Raw genomic sequence first — 14,776 nt, 5'->3', positions numbered from 1 at the left:
ACTTAAAAGCCTGGAGTTAGAAAAGACACAATAGCTGTTTTTTGTGTGTGTGTTTTTCAGAGATGGGAAATGTTGCAGAGAGGAGTTGCCTTTTGAATTCTGTATTTCAATTATTGATTTTTCTCTCTCTCTCTCTTTTTTTTTTTTTTTTTTTTTTTTTTTTTTGTAACTAAATGATTTTGTCATTACACAATGTCATCACTTTAAGCCATGGGAGAATAGTAGAAAGACTGCAACACAATGGTGAATCAAAGGTACTGATATGCAAGTGACTACATGCACTTCTTTCCACAAACATGTGCACAAGAAGCCTTCAGGAGATCTCTCTTTTTCACACTCCTGCCTCTTAACTCAGCAGAGAGGTATGTGCTGGGAACAAGTGCAGAGACATTGCAAAGATAAGACAATAGAACTTCAACTGTCAAAGTTCAGGCTAACATAAGTGGAGAATAATATTCACATAGCAGTACAGATTGTCAAAATTTGTATTATTTTAGTAAGGAAGTAAAATAAACTGTATTCACCACCAAAAGTATGAATTGCTGAAAAGAGAGATAAATTTTTGAGTTAATGAAGAAAGTTGGATTGTAAGCAGGCAGTACAGGAAGGAGGACTGGAAAACTCAAGCTCTTCCCCTGAGATATGTTTGGAAAAATTCTGTGGGAGAGCTGAAGGAGTTTTTGTTTAACTTTCCATTTGTTTGGTTTATTATATTGCAAAACAGAAAAAGGCGTGGGTATAGCACAAACTCCATTTTACAGACGATTTACCTCCCATATCAACCAACACATGAAGATAGGCATTTAAGTGTATGAATTTATATGAAATTGTGAAAGGGAGGGAATAATGCAAAAATCTGGTATGGAGCTAGTCAGTGAACATGGAGAAAACACAAATACAACTGGGAAAAGATGAATATGTTTGTCGTCTCCTCTTGCATATAGACAAAATCTACTGAGTTGCTGTACATCCAAACAAGAAGAAGTATTCCCAGGATGATAAAACTAGAAGTTACACGTATTTCTGTAGAAATCTAGAAGATTAGTCTATAATTTACTTACATCAAAGAAATTGCATCTTTCTTTTATGTGTTTTCCAGATATCACTGAAATTAGGCCTGGATCAGTTAATAACAAAAATAAAAACATTAGAAACATTTAAATATGCTGCATGACAACAAATCACCTCTTCCTACCTCACTGAGCCTAAAAGTATAGAAAAATCCAAGTGTGCATTAATTTCCATTAGCCACCAAATGTATATTTTATGCTGATCAAAGATAAAGATCATTCTTGTCAAGAAGGTTCCATCTGCTTGGAATGTGTAATGAAAAACTTCCACAAACAACATGTTAATAGCTCTCGGGGTACAACTGAAAGCCATAATTATAATGCGTGTGTTTTCCTCACGCTCCTGAGGTATTTTACATACAGTGCTGAGCACATAGGTCATCTTCAATTATAGGCTTCTAGTAGGATTAGAGCTGTTCAGTCAGGAAGGGTTTCAACTTCAGCTTTTGTTTTGAAAACTACAAAATTAGAGTTTGTAGCTCTATAATGAACTCTGATATAAAGCAATGAGAAAGTTCTATAGATTTGAACAAGTTAAAGCATAGTTGTATTTTGTGGATGTTCATCAAAGGCATTATTTTAAATTTATGAATATAAGGAGGAATACAAGACACTAAATCATAAAAGGTTTTTAAGTATATTTGTATTTAATGGTTATGCATATATGTGAATATATTTATGTAGAATATTACCTTCAAATATTCTCAAAAAGCAGCACGAATTAGCTATCCTGTTGTTTTCATTAGGATTGCAATCTGTAAAACAGTTCAAGAGGAATTTGTCATTCAGCTGTTTTTGTAGGTGCACAGTTGGCTCTTTTCCTTCTTATCCTCTAGATCCTTGAAAGCAGCACTGCTGTCAACCAATGTAGTCTGTTTCCAGTCTAGCCTTCTTTAATCTTGATGAAAAGCTTAAAAGCCAGTAGAGGGTCCAATGTAATGACTTTTTTTTAAAGTGGAGAAACAGTTGGCAAGAATTTATTGTGATTGGCCTAATTATAGCAGTTAGCAAAGAAATGTGCCAATATGCCCATTATGGTTTTCTTACTGCAACATATCACTGGAGAAAATGAACTTTCAGCTCTAATAATGGTGGCAAATCTGATGATTTTTAGTCATACAAACCATCCAAAGCCTCTGTTATATTGTTTGGATCCAGCCCAGACTGGCTCTTAAGACTGCAATTACTCCTGAGTTGTTATTTATTTTGTGGAGTGATAGGAGTTTGGAGAGTTCTGAACGATATTATGCAATGAACTTCTTGTTACCATATATTTTGTTATTGCAATTCATACCAAAAGATATTGGATATTTTGCTTAGTGATCATGCAATAAGATGTAAGAAATGGTTATTTTTTCCTGGTTAGTCTTTTTTTTTTTTTTTCCCCCTTCTGTTGAAACAGTAAGTCCTGAAATAGTTGCAAAAGAATTCTTTAGAACTACAGATTGGCTTGTGTTGGAAGGGACCTTGAAGACCACCCAATTCCAGTCTTTTGCCATAGGCAGGGACACCTCACACTAGATCAAGCTGTCCATGGCTCTATCTAACCTGGCTTTGCATGCTTACAGGGAAGGGGCATACACAGGTTCTCAGGGCAACCTGTTCCAGTGCCTCACCATCCTCTTACTTAAAAAATTCTTCCTAATATCTAATCTAAATCTACTCCTTTTTGTCTTAAAATTTTTACCCCTCTTTCTATCAGTACACTCCATTAAAAAGTGTCCCTCTCCAAATTTCCTCTAGGCCCCCTCTATGTACTGTAAGTTTGGCAGGAAGTTGCACTTGGCCTTGTTGAATCATGCATTGTTCACACAGGCCCACCTCTCAAGCCTTTCAAGTCAAGGTCCCTCTGGATGACATCCCTTCTCTTGTGCCACACAGCTTGGTGACTTCAGCAAACTTGCTGAAGATACACTCGATCCTTCCATCCATGCTACCAACAAAGATGTTAAATATCATTTGACTCATAACTGATCCCTGTGGAACATCACTCATCACTGGTCTCCACCTGGACACCAGGCCAAATTCTCAGTGTGGTCTCTCAAATTAATTTTACAATGAGCAAGGGTGCTTTGGAGATGTGTACAGATATCTAGAGGAAAAGTAATGTAGTCTTGCTAACCAGGAGGAATTAAAAGGAGCACAGTAGTCAAATCTTGTTGGTTTTACACACAGATTCTTATTTTCTCCTACAGTATTGCTTTCTAGTGCAGAAACTTTGTTCATTTCCTATCTCACACTGAGTACTGCAGAACAAAGAGTAGGAATCATTAAAACTGAGGAATGGTCCTTCATCTTCTGTGAGCTGAGAGGAGCGGTACGTTGAGAAAGTTTACACGATAAGCAGAATATGATGTCATTCTCCAGGTCCAGTAAGATAGCTGTCTTTCTGAAGGTTAATTGAAGCCAGGATTTTTTAAACAAGTAACTCAGCATTAGGACAAAGCCTTTGGACAAATGATGTAACAGCCTGTCAATCTGCAACACTTAAACTGCAGATCTAGTAATATTAGCTTTATTTTCTTCTTTTAATATTTCTGGAAATAAAGAAAGCTGTTATTATGAACATAACGGCCATCTTTCATTTTACTTTCTTTCAAATTTATATACCCCAGAGGTATGAGATCAGACTGAATGTTCAAAGAGCTCAGCTAATTGACTCTAGAACTTAGATCCCAAGGTAGCATCATGCTTTTTATCTATGGTCAGAATGAGAAATTGCCATGCTATTTGGCTGCTTTATCTTTCAGAAATAGAAATGAACCGTGAGACTGAATTTCCTCATGTCTTCAAACTAGGCTTCTTTCAGTTTCTTACATTCAATTCATATTCTATTATGCCTAGTTGATTTGTAACAAAAGTGTCTTTATTGTCCTCACTTGTCATTATGCTTAAGTAATGCAATAGGGAAAGGTAGCTTAGCTGTGAGAGGCTGCTCCACATTTCCTGTTTTGTTAGGAGAGAAAAGAATTTTTCTCTTAAAATTAAACTATTACAATTTAGTCTCTGTGCAGAATTCTTTCTCATCATTCCAGCACAACATTTGCAATTGTGTAAAATACAGCACTGAACTTTTGAGCACTGGGAACTTCCAAGGAACTCTCATGCACTTTTTCAAGAGGGAGAATTCTTTGTTGTCACCTTATTATTTAATAATACAAATTAACGGTGACAGATATTCCTACTTCATATAAATCTTTTCTAACTGAAATTCCCGAAGCTTTAGATTTGCTTACATCATGACATAAAACACAAAATCCCATTGCCTACTGATATACTTTCTGCATTTTTTTTCATCTTTCTCATTTATTTAGTTTTTTCATTTTATGTAAGTTAATTATTTGATTTTCTAAGTTACCACTAATTGGTTTCATCAGAAATCACAGGACTCAAATTAAACCAGATATGATAAGTTTGGCTTATATTATATGATTTTTAACCACTTCATAATTTTTGTAAGAAATAACTGTGAGGACGTAAGCAGTCACCACATTCTTTTCTCAACAGGAGAATTAATTTATATGCACAATAAGCATCAGGAAAAGATTAAACCCAAAGGGAGAATCTTGTATCACTCAAACATGTAACCGCATGTTTAGTATATATGAACAATTACATGCCCAACCGAGCTGTATAATCACCACGATTGTAGGTGCTAATTATGTAATTATATGTGCAGGCAATTACCATAGCTATTTGCATGTGAAGTAATCTCGTTTGCATTTGTGACCATGGCCTTTACATTTTCAGGATAGAGATTTCACTGTGGGACAGAATGTTCAAGAAAATACAACCCTGAAGTCTTGTTTCCATAAGAGTATCTCTAATTCTGAAAAAGTTGGGAGAGGTAAATGGAAAAGAAACAAAATTATGTCTCTGAAGAATGTTACTGGATGATTTTCACATGGTGTCACGACATTTTTTAAGCAGCAATTGCCAAATGGCACTGCTGCAGGAATCAACATTAAAAAGCCTTTGTGGGAATATCTGTTAAAAAATGTATATTAAAGAGAAGTCATGTGAATGCCAGTTGCATTTTGCAACTATTAATCTGATGCTTTAATTTACCAAATATTTCCAGACATTATATTTCTTCACTTGCACAACCTGGCTTTGGCCATCACCAAAAGTAACTAAACAGAACCATGGAAAGAGTTGAGAGTGAATCTGTTTAATTGACTGACTGGATTTTCACCATCTCTAGCAAGTTCTTTCTTTTTCTTGAACTCCCATAAAGCAATCCTAAATTCTTATGGTAGACAGGAATGTCATTTGTATCCTTTATAATTAGCAACCTACTACTGACTACTGGAATTTTAGAGAGAAGAAGCCTCCATAAAACACCCATTTTCACTGTCTGGATGAGTATGTGTCTGAAATAATAATCTACTTCACAGAATATTGCTTTAAAATGATGCACAGTGCTAATCTAACTTTAAAATCAGATTATGAAGAGCATATCTACGCCATCAGGAAAAGGATGAGTGAGAGCTTCTCAAGTTGGTTTAACTCAAGTAGGCAAGCCTGTAAACACACTTTCAGTATAGATCCTAAGAAGTCAGATCAGTGCTATTACTCCCAGGTTAATCAAAGAGAAGAATCCTGCTGAGTTATTGTGCTAATGTGCAACCCCTTAGCAGAATGGATTTCCCGAGGCAGTGTACAGCAAAAGTAAGGCTTTTCTGACTCCAAAGGCTTCACTGACATTTTGGCCCTTATTAGAGGACTTTAAGCAACCACAGCAAATAATAAATTTATACTAATGGTGCGCTTGATAGTCACAGGTCTCTAGCATGTTTAATCTGGAGGCTTCTTTTGCAAACATTAATAATGTATTACACTACCTTACTCTAATTAATGTATATAGGTAGCTTTATGGGGGGGACTTGGTGTATTTCTTCTTGATCCCATGCTAAAGTATAGTGCTGAAAATAAAAATAGACATTTTGTTCAATGTCCTTCCTTTAACTTTTCAAGAGAACTTTTGATCACTTTTACTATCCACAGTCTTATCTACTTAAATAGCACTTTGATGATAAGCTGTACTTTAATGGTTCGATGAACTAGGTCTTACTGTGACTATACAGCATTAATCATGTACATTTCAGTATCATAAAATGTATCTTAAAAACACTGCCAGTCATCTCTGTCAGCTTGCAAGGTGGCTCTTTTCTCTACAGAAAACTTGGCCAAGAATGCAGTACAAGCTTATCTGAGTTATCTTGTTTTCTGTTTCAGATCTGTAGTGGGAAGGATGACAGCTATGCCTACATCTACTAGCTATGGAAGTAGCCTTTGCTTGTCCATTGCTTTCCAAATCAAGCTATTTTCTGTCCTCAGGCTGCACCTCATTTTATGTCTTCCTGAGAATCCAAACGCAGTAGAAAATGATGAAAATAGTTTGGCACTTGTACCACAGAAACACTTCCAGCAACCTCCATTTGTCAGCTTCCAAGTCAATCTCAAGTACAAAATCAGATCTATAGGTCATGTCACCCACTCCAAGTGCTGAAACTGATGAGAAGGACTGAGAGAAAGAAATGTATGGAAATTCTTTCACAAAAGACAAACTCTGCCAGAGGCAAGCTACAAAAGTCCATCTGCTCTGGTGAGCTGATATTTGGGCATGATCCCCTTTTTGTTATTTATGTGGAGCTTAGCTTCATAACGTGGAGTGAGAACAATACCCCTGTTCAACACCAGCTGTATAACTTCAGATAACACTCAATAGCCAATTGAGCAAGACCAATCCCAATCTGTCAGTGTAGTGTGGTCTATCCTCTAGCAGGAAGTGTTGTTTTTGGATCAACACTGAGAAGCCATTGCCATTTTACTGTCTACTGACAGAAATTAATACTGAAGGCCTCATAGAGCAATTTATCAACAACCATTTGAATTCGCACTTTTTTCATTCCTCATATCTTCAGACCAGTGAATGGCTGCCTGCATATTTATGTTAAAATGTTGGTGGAAGGTAGAAACTGTGCAGGACCTGCTCCTGGGAGCAACTGCTTGGGATCTCAGCTGTACATGGTTTGGTTAAACTCCTCAAGGACAGGTTTTGAAAAGGGTTGAAAGGCCCTGGCTCGAGCCCCTGGCTGATCACAAGAGATGTGTAAACACAGATGCAGCAGACCCTGCAAACACAGCCTGCCAAACTGTGCAATTAACGCCACACCAGACAAAGCTCAGAGAAAAAATCTTCAGACAAGGCAAGTTCTTTTCCTAAAGTCCAACCATTCAATATAAAGTAAAAAATACATATATGTATATTTATATATATAATACTCACATGAGAAGGAAGTTGACTTTCAGTCTTTGTCTTCTTTATTTTTTCAAGCAAACAAACAAACAAGAAAATACCAATGAATCACATTCCAAAAGAGCAAATGCAAACCATGATAGTTTGAAAACCTTTTGTCAATTTGGTTTCCTCTGTGGAAAATACAAGTCTCACATCAATGTTCCTTCATATACACAGAATGTATTTGCAACATAAACGGTGTCACCATCCTCCTTAAAAGACAGTGTAATTCTGCTGGAACACAGCGTTATTTCCATATGTGCTTTATTAGGAGTGACAGGGTGCATACAAAGAGTGTGAGGGTGGTAGTGACATTTCAGTATTCATAAAGAAATAAATTAACATCAGAATGAAAATCAAGAATACTGTACTAGAGAAAAGAGGAAAAAAAGAAAAGAAGGGATTATTAGTGTTTGTGCAGAAAAAAGATAATCTTTTTTGAAGGAAATAAAGTTACAAGTATTTTATAATGATCAAATTAATTGAATATTTGTAAATACATATATAAATATATATTGCAGTAAAATATTAAGAAAATTCCTCTCTTTTAAACGTAATGATTCTGAAAGGATTACCTTTTTAAGCATGAATGACACGTAAAAATACCTTTGTATACAATAGCTTTGAGAAAGATTAATCTCTAGACAGGTTTGTTCATAGTTTTTCTCACAACCTAGCATCACTGGAGAAAAGTAGACTTTACATCTTTGCAGAAAATTTGAAAGAACATTCTCCAGTAGCAGGCTTTATTTTCAGCAATCTTTTGCTGTTTCCTGTCTTTGAATGTTACTTTTGATGCTGTTTTGTGTGAAGAATAACAGCAAACTGGCTGGAAGAACCTCAAAGGAGGTAGCAGGGGAGAGGGAAAAAGTAAAAAGGCTTTCTTGATTGACAAAGAAATATAGGCTTCCTCATTCATTCATGCAAAAAAGCTGATTTTTCCAGTATAAAAAAATTAGGAGGTTCTTAAATTTCTGGCAGCATCAAACCTAACCTTCCTTATTTGATATTCTAACTACTTTATCAAAACCCCAAAAATCCAATGAGGAAAAATTCTTTCTTTTTCTTCAAAGGAACTCATTGTATACTGTACTGTTAAGATGAAAAGAAGTATTTGGGTTGGTTTTTGGTTTTTTTTTTTTTTTTTTTTCCATTTTTTAAAAATTATTTTGTTTTGTTTGTTTTGTTTCCCCTATAAAATATGTGGCTCTCTTGCAAACCAGAAAGACTGTGGAAGTTCAGTGTATGAGTCACACCAAAACTCTGGCATACAAGGAGGCTTTGTGACATATTACAGGGTCAGAAAATGTAAAAATTCATGCAAAGTGCACTTCTGTGCATTTTTCTAGAAGGAAAGTAGCAGGAAAGACTGGAATATACTTTTAACATAGTATTTGTTCATAATTTACAACTCATTGAAAGTACTGACTTGATTACTGACTTAAAAAAGATACTCTTTTTTAAGATGTGGGATGAAACGATGTCTGGCACTGGAGAAAAAGCTGGATGGGAACCATCAGAGTGGGACAAAGAATAATAAGGTGAAGAATAATTATTCTCACTGAAGGACAGATAGGACTTTGAAATAGCTTCAGTGAGCCACATAGCAATACACCTTGTGGAAGTCTTGCTCTATGGAAAAAACAGTTGGTCTTTCCTTCCTTTCAGCAAAGCAAATACCTGTCCTGAAGTCTGTAAGAGACAAATATGAACATCAGCTCACTGTTCTTTGAAGGGATGTAGGAAAAATATTCTGCCAGGACACTTCAGAACAGTGAGTTACAGTTGTGGATATATATGTCATATAACCAGTTGGGTATTTTGAGACAGCATGTCTCATTATATAGCATTAGATAACAGGCTGTGTCACACTGATCATACACCAGAAATTTTTAAACCTTTCTTCAAGCTACAGATGCTTTCACAAAGTATACAGGTAGAACCTACTAAATTCAGAGAAGAAACACTGATAAAATCTCAGCAAAAGGTAAGTGTCCAGTTAGCAGTGTGAAACTGAATATGCAAAAGCAGGGAGTATGGCTATGGCTGTGATGGAACTGACCATGTTATGGATCTGAAGATGGCAGGAATGTCATCAGCAGGTGCATTAGGATAAAATACTCAGGACTTTCAACAACCTTGTGAGATCACAGAATCACAGAATTGCAGGGGTTGGAAGGAACCTCAAGAGATCCTCAAGTCCAAACCCCATGCTAACACAGGTACCCCAGAATAGGTCACACAGATGGACATCAGGATGGGTCTTGAATATTTCCATAGAAGCAGACTCCATACCCTCTCTGGGCACCCAATTCCAGTGCTCCATCACTGTTACCACAAAATTCTGCGTACTAATATGAAACTTCCTATGTTCAAGTTTTAGGCCATTATGCTTGTCCTGTCAGTTCTTTCTGTGTACTCAGTCTATCCTGAAAGCAGATTTATTATCCTCTTGAATTATCTGTTTTTCTGCTTATTGCCTTCAAAAATAAAGCACTTTGGAGATGTGTAGAAGATTGTCTCATTCTGAAATTCCTGATTATTATTGCAAAGAGTGTCAGGTTTGGGTGTTGTTTTTTTTTTTGGTTGGTTTTTTTTGTTTATTTTGTTTTTTAAGGTGATGCTGGAGCCAAAACAAAGCAGTCACTTCTCCTAACTTGACAAAATGTAACATTTTAGTTTGGTAAAAGCTGCTAAATTCAAGATGCTACCTCTCTAATCCACACATCTATATATCTCTTCTACCAGGTGCTGCTGTGACACAGAACAGCTCCGAGGTGAACACAGATGTGTCACTTGTTGCGCCAGTACAGTCTAGTGTCTTAGAATAATTCCACTTTCACTGGCAGTTAAGGTAAAGTTACTAGAAGCAAATGAAAAAGTCGTGTTTATGTTTATATAACTTGCTGGTTGTTACTGGGTTGGATAGCAGGTAACAGTGGCATCTTGAATTGGTACAATTAAACTAGATATAGTTGGCAAAGTCCTAGGTCAGAGGCAGCTCTGAGCTATTTTTTTTTTTTTTCCCCAATGGTGAGACTCTATAGAAAGATAATTACTCCACATCAGAGAAGGAGTTCATGTTAGCAGAAATGCATTTGTGGATCATTCCATTGAGAAAAAAATGAAATAAATAAAAGTAGAATTGTATTATTTGCAATCAGAGTGATCACAAAATGCATAGAAAAAAATAACTAACAAGAGTATTAGATAAGCCAAGTGATTTATGGGGAAAATTATACCTCTTCCTTAGGTGAGCATGTGATGAGGATGCTGAGTTAATATTGTTAGTAAAGAAAGGCCAGATGAGGAATGATCATAAAATGCACAAGTTTTCAGGTAATCAGACAAACAAGAAAACAGGTCAAAGTACGTTTTCTAAAAAGAATATATTTTTTTATTCCCCCCCCCCCAACAAACTGTTCTTAATCATTGGAAGATCAGCATAATTTCACACAGAGTGCATTAACTGTCCTTGTTCATTTTTTTCTGTTTAGTGATGAACATCAGATGAGAACAGAAAGAGCTTGTACTTACATATGTTTTACTTTTAAGAAGGTGTGCTCAATAGACATGGAGATAAAAGGGTCAAATATGTCTTGATCAGAGTTTTATCTACCACTGATCTCATCAGTTTAGCCATGTGGCAATGAGGCATAGTGTTTCAAAGATGTGCAAGACTGTTTGTAAGCTGCTTTTGTCTTTGTAACAGACTATTTTGGTTAGCAGACCATTCTTTCATGTTTTCATAGCAATGAGGTGTTTGGTCTTCTTTTCGCAGAAGATCTACCACTAGGAAGAGATGGCAACACAGTGTAATAAAATAGATATTCATAAGAAGATTCCACTTCTGCTGCCATCCCACCACCATCCTCCTCTGATGTGGGCAACCACAATAAAATAGAAGACATTACTTTTGGAGCAGTGCTCATCGGTTGTTTCATCTGGTATAGCCTCTCTATGCTTCCTGCATTGAAAGTAAGTGTTTATTACTTGGAAATCCAGTAGAGACCTGTCCTTTAATCATTTAAATGTGGGATCTGAAATATTATAAAATGCACCTGTTAGAGACTGTTCTGGAATTCAATTAGGTCTTATGTGATTTTTGCAGCTGAACTAATGGGCTGAAAGCTTATACTGGATAAATACAAGATATAAAATAGGTTATCAGAGAAGAAATCTAGAGAAATGTCATGATTTCACTTTGTAATTTTGCACATAAAATGACAGTCATATTACAATTTTGCTTCAAATATTCAAATATCAAATATTTTATTTTCATGTGTGTCCAATAAGGATTTTGTAGATTTCTTTCACTGTATGCTTGACATGCTCTAGATTGGTCTGGTATCAGCTAAGTAATACATATCCTAGCTTTACACTGAACAAGTGGAACTTTGTTGGATAAATAATTTACTAGTATAAATGAAAATAAAAGCAAAATTATGGGTTAGTTTCATGTAATATTTTAGATTATTTAAATTCTGTAAATTTTAGATGTTAATTCTACATATAAATTACACCTACTTGTAAAATGTTTTTATGTAAGAAAGGTATAAAACCAAAAAGTTAACATAATGCAAAATGTTTTGTAAATCTATATTAATATTTACACCATTTTCACTATCTTGTCAAATTCTGTCCAGTTCTTCACCTATCAAGACAGGTACTAACAAATGTCAGTCTTTTGCTCTAAACTGTCTTCCTTCACATTAACAGCTCCCATAACTACACATTTTCCTGAACTATTGCTTGCACAATCCAGAAATCTGCAGTGTTCTACAGTTTGATAAGGCCTGTGTCCAAATCTTGCTCTAGAGTGTACATTAGAATTAACTGTGTTTCCAGGTGAGACTCCAAAGTGTATTTTGCTGTAAATAAATACATATATGGATGTATAGATTTTCACAGTGTATACAGTCAATGGTAACTTTAATTTTCATCTTTGTGGAGGAACAGCTTAGCAGTACACCATCCTGGGAGCTGGATGCTATTGAGATGTGCTCCAAGTGGCTCTGCCAGCTCCTGCTCACCATTCATCAGCCTTTGTGGACAAGGAGAGGAGAGAGTTGGATCATTACCCTGCCTCCTGACTGAGTTACATTTTCAATAAGCTTGTTCAAACAAACCACCAACCCATTTTAGCTGAAACCTTTGAAATAAATTCAACCTCTGAGGCAGAGTCCTGGCACAGAGAATTTCTGCCTAATGGGCTGAAGTCTGACAGAGTTGTAAGTGGATTCTGAGAGAAACATTAGTTGTGCTTCAAAATGGGACAGAATAGAAAGCTTAAGCCTAGAGGAATACAAGAAAATTATCTAGTAGACAATTCTGTTGCTGTGAATATTCAGTATTGACTGAGATGACAGGTCTTTTCATTCTTCTCTTGTGCTTCTGTTTTGAGATTTTTTAATATTTATTTATTTAAGCAACATAAAATCAGGTTGAAAAAGTTACCTTAGCAATTCTTAGAACCATTTCTCTCACATGGATTTTTTTTTGTTGTTGTTGCACTTCATTTATTCAAGTGAAAGATGCAACGGATTTTGACGTGCAAACGACTATAAACTGCGGTTTAGTGGAATGAATACATCCTTTATGAAGTCTTCTAGTCCTTGAGCAAGAGAAATCTAACATCGCTGCTGTGTAATTTAGCTGCTTCTAGTCAGTGCCTGGAAAGCTGCCACTTCCCACTGGTTGTTGCTGTGGTTGGAAGCCTAAGTGAGAGAAAAGCTATTAGGCAGCTGGATAGAACATTAATTAATTTATCTTGAATGCCTCTTATAATACGACCTTTGAAAAACTGAGCCTAAATTACTATCTGTATTTTTCACAGCATTTATAAATTTAAGATTTTTTTAAAAAAAACATGTTAAATGAATATACTTTTAGAATTTTTTGATTTATTTAATCCATGGTTTAATCCATGGTGCACTATGCTGTTTGTGATAGGAATATCTTGTCTGTCTCAGAGAAGCACCACGACACCAAGGGCAAATTTTCTGACCCCATAAAGAACAAAGAGGGAGTCCTTGATGAGCTTGATGTAAATATCTTCCTGGGTTCTATGTTAATTTGTACTTACAAATAGAATTAAAAAAATAAAAATAAAACAACACAGATTTAAAGAAGATCAGATAGGCAGCAGTGGAGACACTTTGATCAATTTTACTACAGTGGAAAAAACTGTAGTACAGGAATTCATAACGGAAGGATGTTCAGGATTTTCAGGTTCAAAACAGAGTGAAAGTCATTTTATCACTGCAAGGTAGCCAAGTCACTCTGAAAAAAAAGCCTACGTGTTTAGAACAGAGATACTTAAGAATGACTAATGGAGCACAAACTTATAGTAGACATCTATCAGTACCTAAGAATTATATTGATAATAACTAAAAAATACAAGTTTTGTATTTTTCATATGAAAATGCTGTCAAATCAATTTCAACTTGCAAATCAATCTCCCCTCCATGATCAATAAATACTTAAAAGGTCACTTTCTTCTCACTTTCTCTTTTTACTTGATGATTTTTTTTAATTTGTACTAAGAAAACAGGAGAAACTGAGCAAAACTAAAGCAGACTCTTCTCTTAGTTTACTCCAGGTGAACACTTACTGTCTTACTTCAGGATCTAAGTTTGCAGGCGGCTGAAACTTCAACTAAAGGGAAACAATGCACTCAGCTACTTTGGAGTAGATTGGAAGCAACAATAGGAAGTAATCATCCGAAGCACAAGTTACAGATGCAAGACTAATCAGAAGCCAAGGTACACAACAGCTTTATACTGAACTGTAAGCTGCTCCCGATTAAGGGATATGTGCATGTCTGCAAAGTGCAGAAAGCCAGAAGAGGGCAAGGGAAGCATCTAAGAACATTTCATTGGGATGAAGTCAAGAAAAATAACCTCATTTGAGCGCAGCATTTGTTGTCCAGCCAGAGGTAGATTTTCAGTCAAGGAAACAGGTTTTTGCCATTAGTTTATGTGGAGAGCAGAGAAATAGAGCACTGCACATTTTCTGTTACAGGAAAGAAAGACATCAAATAAATACTTGGCTCACCTCATCAGATTGCGCCACCAAGACCCACCAAGACACTGAACCATCTCTGGTCACTTGAACCAGAGAGGCAACATCTTCTTCTCAAGTTCCAGGCTGGCAGGAAAGCCAGGGTGATGGCACTGCACTTTGTACTCCACTCCACAAAACATCACAAGCTCAACTCTTGCCAAACCAACATGGGAGCAGCAGGATACACTCCTCATCTCTGGGAAAGAGATTTCTCCAGCCAGGTGCTTATGCAGTGTGCACTGCTCCCTCCTACCTGTTCACTGGCCCAGGTCCTTACAGCTGTCCCTGCCTTTTTGTGGAGTTTTACTGTATTTGGACTTGCAGACTCACTAAGCTA

The sequence above is a fragment of the Coturnix japonica genome, chromosome 2 (assembly GCF_054131305.1).
Source record: "Coturnix japonica strain WE chromosome 2, WE-NBRP24, whole genome shotgun sequence".
In the NCBI taxonomy this organism is placed as follows: domain Eukaryota; kingdom Metazoa; phylum Chordata; class Aves; order Galliformes; family Phasianidae; genus Coturnix; species Coturnix japonica.
This window is presented reverse-complemented; position numbering follows the sequence as displayed.